Source organism: Gorilla gorilla, chromosome 9 (genome assembly GCF_029281585.2).
Source record: "Gorilla gorilla gorilla isolate KB3781 chromosome 9, NHGRI_mGorGor1-v2.1_pri, whole genome shotgun sequence".
Lineage (NCBI taxonomy): Eukaryota > Metazoa > Chordata > Mammalia > Primates > Hominidae > Gorilla > Gorilla gorilla.
Genome location: NC_073233.2, coordinates 105,051,553 through 105,061,107, shown reverse-complemented (window position 1 = coordinate 105,061,107; position 9,555 = coordinate 105,051,553).

Sequence of the window (9,555 nt, the reverse complement as noted above, 5' to 3'; positions counted from 1 at the left end):
CTGTAACCACAAAGCACTTAACAGAGAGCCTGGAGAATAGAAAGCATTCTGTAAATGTTAGCTCCGCTGATACAGTGACTGCTGAATTCTGGCCATATAGGTTAGGGACCAGGGTGTTTCATCTTATTAAGTGGATTTCCAGATACAAATGTAGAAGTAATTTCAAATGTTTTCCCCACTGAAACATAAGAAAATTTTCCAAATGCTGACGATACGTAAATGTGAGCTCAGTTGTTCAATGTTTGTCCAAGATCTCCTAGGATATTAAAATAAAATACAGCAAAATAAATCTAGTTCTCTGGCACTGTTGAGGAAAGGGATTTCATAGAATTGACATGATTCTTAATGATTTGGCTAATGTAAACATTGCTATTTGATGCATCTTAATTACTAAGTCACTGGTTACACTGTGCTACTTTAAACTTTCATAATAAATAGTCTGAACATATAATCTGGTATTTATGGTTAAGCCTTAAGACTTTAAACTAGTGCAGGCATTAAAAAAAAATGTACAGATGTCATGGATGGCTTCACAGCATTAGAGAATTGCTCTATTATTTGTGAGCTCTTGACATCAACAGATAACAAGATATTCTACAACTGGAGGTTGCAGTAAAAGCCCCAATATCTACACTACATAACTGTTACATAATCTCTGGACTTCAGTGTTCTGATTCACACATTGATCAATATTGAACAGAATAATTCAGTCAACAAACATTTATTTAATGGCTGTTTTGTGTCTGACAATGGGCTAGCTGTGAGATGACACTGGAGTTTAGAATCTGCTGCAAATACAGACATGCAAACAAAATCATTTAATATGGTAAGATGATGGCTATAAGCCTCGCAAGTTAAAGGGGCCTATCGGAAAAAAGTGGGGTGCTGAGTAAAGTGTTTCAGTATGATTGGGGATTATTGCTTTGACAAGCAAGCAGAACAATTAAAGAAGAAAGGGAGAGAAGGTTGGCAGAAGAAAAGGAACTAAGGGAGAGAAATATGAAAAGAAGTGAATGAAGGAAAGGAAAAAAGATTCTAACTTTTAGAAAGAACATGACGCACAAAATACACTGGGGGCATCAAAAGTCTCGTTTTATCTGGGAAACTTTCAGTGAGTGGGAGAGGATGAATTCTAAGGAGCATCGGAAAGCAATGCTGCACAAGGAAGGAAGGACTTAAGGGATTGATTTATCTTCTAATACATTTAGAGTTCTTATAATTCATTTAAACAAGAGAAGTCTGAGAATTGAATTAGATTACAAGGTCATATTTTCAAACTGATAATTTCTATGATAAATATGGGAAATACGTTAGAACATAACGAGATTCAAAGCTTAGAGAAACCAGAGAGGACAGTATTTCAAAGATCCAAATGATAGGTGCCAAGGGGCAAACAAGCAAGAATATTTTTTAGTACTGTTTTGCATGTGTTAAAACAACTCCTTTATTCAATAATGTAAGCCTAAAATGGTTGTCATTAATATTATAATCCCCATGTTATGGAAAAGAAAACTGAGGTAGCAAGGTTAAGTACCACAGTAGGGTAGGATATAAACCTAGGCATTTCGGCTGCTAAACCTGTATTCTGAACCACTATACTTTACTACTTTAAAGACAATACTATGATGATACAGGATGGTAATGAAGAGGATAAGAGGAAAAGTGGTTGCTCATTAAGTATTCTTTGGGAATATATTCAATAGATACAGAGACTTACTCCTGGATTTCTGGCTTGAGGTGGTACCATTTAAAGTTACATATTACAATAGAAACCATTTTTGGTAGAAGACAGTGAAACCAGGTTTGGATATATATATTTCAGCAAATTTAGGCAACTATTTGTCAAGAACCTACCAGGTTGAGGACACATGACTAATTCTCTATGGATATAAGCCTCAAATAGAAAACTGGATTGCAGAATGACCAGTCCCAGCCTACTCCTACCCCCATCCCCATTTAATATTCTGTTCAGAAACACTGTCCAGAAAAACACTCCTTTTACTTACCATTTTTTACTAACCTCTCAAACTTACGTCTCATCCCCATAAATCTGAGGATGAGTTTGATCACATGATCTTAACAGTGGGGCAAGTTTCCATCGCTTTTTCTTTCCCTTATCTATTCCACAACTTTATAATTGGCTCAAACATAACAGCTGTCATTGCTTCTGTCTAAACAAAGAAAAAGTACTTAATAACCTGAGTCATTTGTCCTTTCACTTAGAATGTTCTCAGAAGAAAAAGGTACAGTACCCCTTCAACAAGAGTACACTCCTATGAGTGTAATAATAATTTAGTCATTACTAACACTGAATTGGAAAACCAAACATATATTTTAACTGATTACTACTTCAGATTTACCTGTGTTCTTTGAATTGGCCTCCTCATTTTAAAATTGGAGATACTTTTTACCTAACCAGTTAGCTGTGTGAATGATATGAGAGCTCAAACTCAGAGAGCACAACATAGTACTTGGCATGAAGGAAATAAATAAAAGTTAAAAAGAGATCCCATTCATTTTCACTTTGAGTCTCACAGCATTTTCCTTATTGCCCACTCTTCTATAACATGATCTGCCCTACTTAGCAAGCTATTCTCATCCATTGTCCCCACCTTCATTTATCAACGATCTAAAAACATTTCTACATTTCATATATTTTAATTCAATAAGCCTTTTCCAGTAGCATACTCATCTTCTTTGGAGCCCCCAAACTCTGACTAAAAATAACATGTTCTTCTACCATGATCTGATCATTACTGCTACCAGTTGAAAGATCTTTCTAGATTTCTGGTACTTATAGAATCCTGGCTATGCTCTTTAATGTAGGCTTTAACCATTCCATTTACTTCTGCCTTTCCATCCTACTGAAGTCAACTGTAGATACAGCTCCATCCTACCGAAGGCAACTGTAGATACAGCTCCAAACAAACACCTCTTCCCATTCACAAATGCATATCTAAACACCTTATCTTCTTGTCCTGAGTATATCTCCTTATTTTAGAAACCTCTTCTTTTTCAAGATACAGATATTACCTCCTCTGAATTGCAGATAGAGTTGGACAATTCCTCTACCCTTTCACAGACCCTCTTTGGGCTTCTACAATACCACCTGCTATTATGTTATAATTAAAGATTAAAGGGAAATTAGAGTTCAAATAGCTTCATCTGTAACAGTGGGTAAAAGCAAACTTCTCTGGATCCCTAGACAATTACAGCCAGTATCTATGTACCTCTTTTAGATATTAGCCATATGTTTTTGCTCTGACATCTCTTGAATTTTTTAGGGGCCTTGTTATTATTTAAAACATTTTATGTATATCTATTGCTGCTTTAAGAGGGTCTTTGTCCCTGCTTCTAATTTCCTATTGTTTACCAGTTTGAATTTCTACTCGTTAAGCATAGACTCTACCTTGAGTTTGACAATTCTGGTTGCAGATGTTGGAATCTGTCCCTGAACGTCGTCTCTAGATACAGACTATAGCTGGAGCCCTATTATCACTTAGACCACCCCTGCCATCTTCTTGAACATTTAATACTACACACCCTGGGTTCCCAGTCTCTACACAATAAAGCAGAATTTCATTCTGAACTCCAAGTTGATACCATTTTGTCTGGACAATATCCAGAGAATACAATAATCCTGAAGCATGGTGCTTGTCAAGTAGACTAAAATACCACTCTCCACACCTGTAGCTAGGTCAGCACCCACATATTTTCCACCTCTTGGATACATCTTATTCAGGTTCTAGTCCCTCCTTATTTGTTTTATTTATATCTTCTGAGTCCCCACATGTGACAGGTGTAAGTAATCGTTTCTATGGGAAGGAATAAAGGAGTCTTTTAAGAAAAAACTCTATTCACTATTTTTTAAATAATGGTAGGGAAAATGTGGTTATTTAGGAAGAATGGAATTTGCAGAGGCTTTTGTTATTTCTCTGTAAATAAACACTCATACTATAAAGGTGCTTAAAAGACACACTGAAGGAATACTGTGTTCTCTTTTCTAACCCTTTACTTTGGGAAATTGTGTGTGAAGAAGCACAATAAAAAAATAAGCTCTCAGATCCAATCTCTCACATGTATTGATTTCTTCCATTTTGGTGATTTGTATGGAGCTTCTACCATGAACTCCAACAGAGCTTGCCCTTCTTTGCACAAGGTTACTAACATGATAAGCCGTTTTCACTGTATTACTTTTCTTATCCCATCCAATTTAATGCTTTTAATTTAACCACTCCCTCTTTTTCAAGAATTCATGCTTCTCCCTTGCCTAGTGCAAAATATATATGGCTCTTCCTTGAGAAAGGCCTACAGGATTGCAAAGGTCTAATAGACTCATCAGATATGGTTTTCAAATGTTAAATGCCACACTGACATTCAAAAATTCATCTTGGGTCCCACATAAGAGAAAAAAAAAAGTTGTGCCACTTACAGTTCAGAAAAGCACATCATCTACTGAGTGAGGGCACGAAAGCTGGTTCTCAGCAGCACTTTTTCAAACACCTGTCAAAGAATAAGGAATGCAGCATATTCTGTGATAAAAATTATATTGTATTTTGTTGTTTTCAAAGAATTGTGAAGAATAACATTTTCAAAAATCTTTGCATATAATCGCAATTAAATTTATACATGCATTTAATTCTCAAAATCAATTTGTCTTTGGCACATATTTATATGGATTATAGGATTACAGCACTAGGAAGAAACTTAGAAGTAACAGTGTCCCTATTCATTTAGGGGTTATTAAATAATAGAGAGCTGATATTCTAATTTTAAATTGACTCTGCTATACTCTTTCTTATGTCTTTACAGAAAAGGAGCTGATGTGCTAAACAACTTTGTTTACATGACAATTACTCCCAAGACAATGAGAGCTTTTAATGACAGAGCTAGACCATATTCATCTTTGTATTGCAGATGCCTAGTATATGTTGTAGTTTATTTTAGGTATTTTTTTTGAAAGAATGAATTGAAACAACCTTGAGCACAGAGGGTCCAAACGTATAGGAGTCTTTCTTCCTTGACGTACACAGCTACACTGAAAACCTCTTCTTTATTATTCCTTTTGCATCAGCTTGCCTCACAAAGGCATACACATTGAGAGCTGTTGTTAGGTTTTTATTGTTATGTTTTTGCTGTTTCTTTGGTCTTGAAGTCTTTCTGTAGAGTGACCACAAGCCTAGATAGCCACTCTTTAGAAAAGCCCTGATTCAGAGTTGGGGCGGGAGGCAGAGGGAGGGGGGAGTGACTGGGTGAAGAAATTAGGTTCCGTGTGTGGGTCAGATGAGACACAATGAGGAGATGAAACCAAAATGCATAAAACAAAGCAAATTTAATACTTACGAATCCCAAAGAAGGTAGGGGTGTCGTGCAAATGGGCGGCTGACAGGAAGGCTGTAGGCAGCAGTAAGCTCAGCCGGCGAGTAGGAAATGGGAGAGAGAACCTGTTGGATTGTGCCTCTCTTAAGATTCATGACCTTTTATCCCTTCGTCTTTTCCACGGGGGTTGTGGATTGACTAGTCTAAAGGAAACACATGTGAATGGGGGAACTTATTTATAGGACTCAGGTGTTGACCATTTTATCACCATCAGCAGCTGTGGGGTGTGTTGGGTTTCCTATGGATGGGATGAGAAACAAGTGAGCCCTATCACAAACAATAACACAGGGAGAAGTTTTAACTAGGCCAAAGGTAATGGGATACAGCTAGATTTCTAAAAACCTGTCTGGCCTAGAAATGGATGCCAAGGCAGCAACTATGTTAACCAAATTTATGACAAGATTATTGATATTTTGATACAGCTTATATCAAGCTTGACACACATCTACTCTTTGATACAGTAAATATTCATTAAGTCTCTACTGTATGCCAAGAGAGTGGTACTCAACCACTGCTTCTCCACACACAGTATTGAAACTTTGTCATATGAGGTCAAGATACAAATTGTTCATGCTCAATTTTGCATAGAACATAGGCCTTTTCTTTAAGGCAGTATATAATCTGATTATAGCAGAATTAAGGCTGGGAAAAACTGTGCTATTGTCATTGGGTGATCCTAATAAATACACTGGAGGATGTGCTATGCCTAAAATATATTTTTTAAATAGTTTAGATTTTAGTAATTTCCCCCTTAACACCTACCACACAGGTTTTCACATTAATAACTCAAACCCACTTGTCCCATTTTACTCTCTTTGAACCTTACTGCAACTAACAGGTAAAGTCACAATCCTCACTGAGTTTTATATATTTAGGTTGGGCTAATATAGAGCCAAAATGTATCCCTTGAGAAGTCTTTTTCTTCCACAGTTCAACTCTTAAATCCTATAAATGTTATTTCAGCTGTAACTCTATCCTGAATGGAAACAGGTTTTGCTTGAAAGATTTATTCTTGTCATATAAGATGGCTTTATAGCTATGCATACCATTTATTGACCTGACACTGTGCTTATATTTTTCTCTTTGGGGTAAAACAAATTAAAAGCTTTTTAGGGAATTTGATAAGGAAAACTGATGCTTACAGACAGCAGCCTCCCTTGTTTAATGGGTAACTGACAAGAGACTTCTGACAGGGAAATCTCACCCACAGCTCTCCTGTGTTTATTCTTTTAATTTCTCTTTTAAGAGGGCTCCTGATCTTCATGGTGACACCATATGAAGACCTGTTATCAAAAATGCTCAAACTAAAGCCATACTTCTCCCACCAGAGATTACAACTTTACAGAAATCAACATCTCAGGCTAAAGGAATCAACTACCTAGGTAGAATTTCAAGCATGTTAAATGTACCAATTAGCCTCTTAAAGGAGTTTTGTTAAAGAAACATTTTTTTTTTTTTACACTTATGCCCTGGAAGAAAGTAAGAGAGAATAGAAACAGTAAGACTAAGACTTTGAGTTTCTTAAGGCTAAGACCTTCTAATGTAATATTCAGGGCACAGACTGACCTTAGCTATTAAAAGAAATAGTGCAGGAATACACAATAGCAACTTGGTGTTTCCAGATATATTTTTTGCACATTTTTTTTGGTTCTACCTAGAGATTCTTTGTCTGCTCTGTTAATTCTTTAACTGCATCCCACGCCAGGTTTTGCCAAACACTTGAGGTGGATGAACTCTTTTTATTTTATTTTATTTTATTTTTTTTGAGACTGAGTCTTGCTTTGTCACCCAGGCTGGAGTGCAGTGGCACCATCTCGGCTCACTGCAAGCTCTGACCCCCGGGTTCATGCCATTCTCCTGCCTCAGCCTCCAAGTAACTGGAACTACAGGTGCCCGCCACCACGCCTGGCTAATTTTTTTGTATTTTTAGTAGAGACGGGGCTTCACCGTGTTAGCCAGGATGGTCTCAATCTCCTGACCTCGTGATCCCCCTGCCTTGGCCTCCCAAAGTGCTGGGATTACACGCGTGAGCCACCGTGCCCGGCAAGGTAGACGAATTCTTATCCAGCCATGATCCCGAGATTCTTTGGAGTAATTTTTTATTATTATTCATTACCTCTTCTCTGAGTTTCCACTAACTTCTTATTCTAGGATAACCATAATTCAGAAGAAGAAATGAAAATTATTCAGCTTAAGGAGTTTAAAATTAGGCTTTTCATATATTAGGGCTACAAAGACTGCTACTTATCTTTTAATCTAAAAAATATGGTAACACAGATGAATAAACTAACCTCTGGAGAGGTTAAGTGGTTGATGACAGTTCAAATGGCTACTTATTGCAGAGTTGGTTCATGTCAATATTTTATTATTATTTACATGAATAAAACGATTCTAGTTTTGGTTGGACTGCTTTTCCTGATCAGATGTTCTATTCTTGTCAGAGCCGGTCTTGTAATCCACCAGTTTTCTACCGCAAAGTCCCAAAACAGTTGGTTGTCTTTACTTGTAAGAATCAGTAAATTGTAGTTAATATACCCTGCAGAAAGCTAAGCCAGGTATCAAAATCTGGTCCTCACCATTGCATTATCACACACATGAGCATAAGTGAGGTAAAATAAAGTTCAGAAACTACTGAATTGAGTACATTTCCATCTCCCACAGTGTTCAGCAGTGTGCTATTAATAGCAGACAAGATAGTAGACAAGATTATAAACAATCAGGGGAGTAAAGTTTTTAGATAATATCAAGCTTCAAAATCCGCAAGCCCTACCTTGTCCCAGCTACCCTTTTTCCTTTTGTTTCATTAAGAAATAAATACATAAAACATCATCAAAGGAGAAAAAATTCATTATGTTATCTAGGTTTATATTCCAACTTTCTATTTGGTTTTTAAGATTGGAGAAGTTACATAGGCCTATGAGATTTCTTTTTACCCTTATTTCTAAACTTGAATTTAGAGCTTTTACTACTCTCTGACTGGCTTAATGGAAAGAGAGAATAGAACACTGGAAAGATGGTCAAATCAGCTTACCTTTTCTGCAGAAGCCATACAGTTTTACTCCTTAGTAAGACAGAAACAAAAAGACGACAGTGTCTCTTACTATACAGACCAAACGCTTGACCCTGACTGTATGAAAGAAAGGAGAGTATATATGTATACTATATTAGCATGCAGTAACTCTGTGCAATAGTTTATATGAGCAAGTCAGCATATAGACTCAAACCAATCAGAACAGACTTCTTCGTGGAAATTATGGAAGTGGAGTTGAGGACATTTAGAAGGAAGAGAAACTAACCCCTTCTAAATGTCTACAAGTATGTGTTTATTTCTTGAAGATATAAATCATATTCCTAATCTTCAGTATCTAGGTCTTAGTAGAAATAATTAACATTCACCTAGAGTGATTTACCTACACAGATTCAATATAAAATATGTGATCTGATGCAAACTTCATTTATATTACAAAATTTCCTTTTCTATATAAAATACCCGTGTCATGGAGATGTGTATTCAATACATATTTATTCTAAATATATATATTAAATACATATTTATTCTAAATGTATGTATTAAATACATATTTATTCTAAATATATGTGTATATATATACTATAGTATATATGCGTGTGTGTGTGTATATATATGTATATATATATGTTCAGTTTAACATTTACAAGGCTAGTTCTACTCTATGCAGACTAGAACTAGAAATTCAGACTCCAAATCTAAGGCCTTTTCCTTCCCACAGAAGTGTGGTTTTCAGGCAATAAACTGAGGTCAACCAGTGTCCATGGTTTTTATTTTTAGCATAGGTCAAACAGTAACCTCAAAGCCCCTTCAGTGCCAAACATATAATGAAAGAGTTCAGGGTCCAATCATTTACATTTCAGCAAGAAGTATGTTTTACTCTGATACGTTGGCAGCGGTTCAGTGCAAATGACCTGCTTTCACACATTGACGTTTTTCAAGGTTTGGAGCAATTGGCTTGAAATTTGAAACACTTATCTCTGACTTTCATGCCTCTGATGTATAACAGAGTGCTTTTGTGGAATTCTGTCCAGTTATTTCTATTGAATTCCCACCTCCATACAGTTCTCAAAAATGAGAACACAGATTAACTGCCAAGTACACTTTTTGCTGTCAATTTATTTTTAGCCTATTATATAGGATCAGAT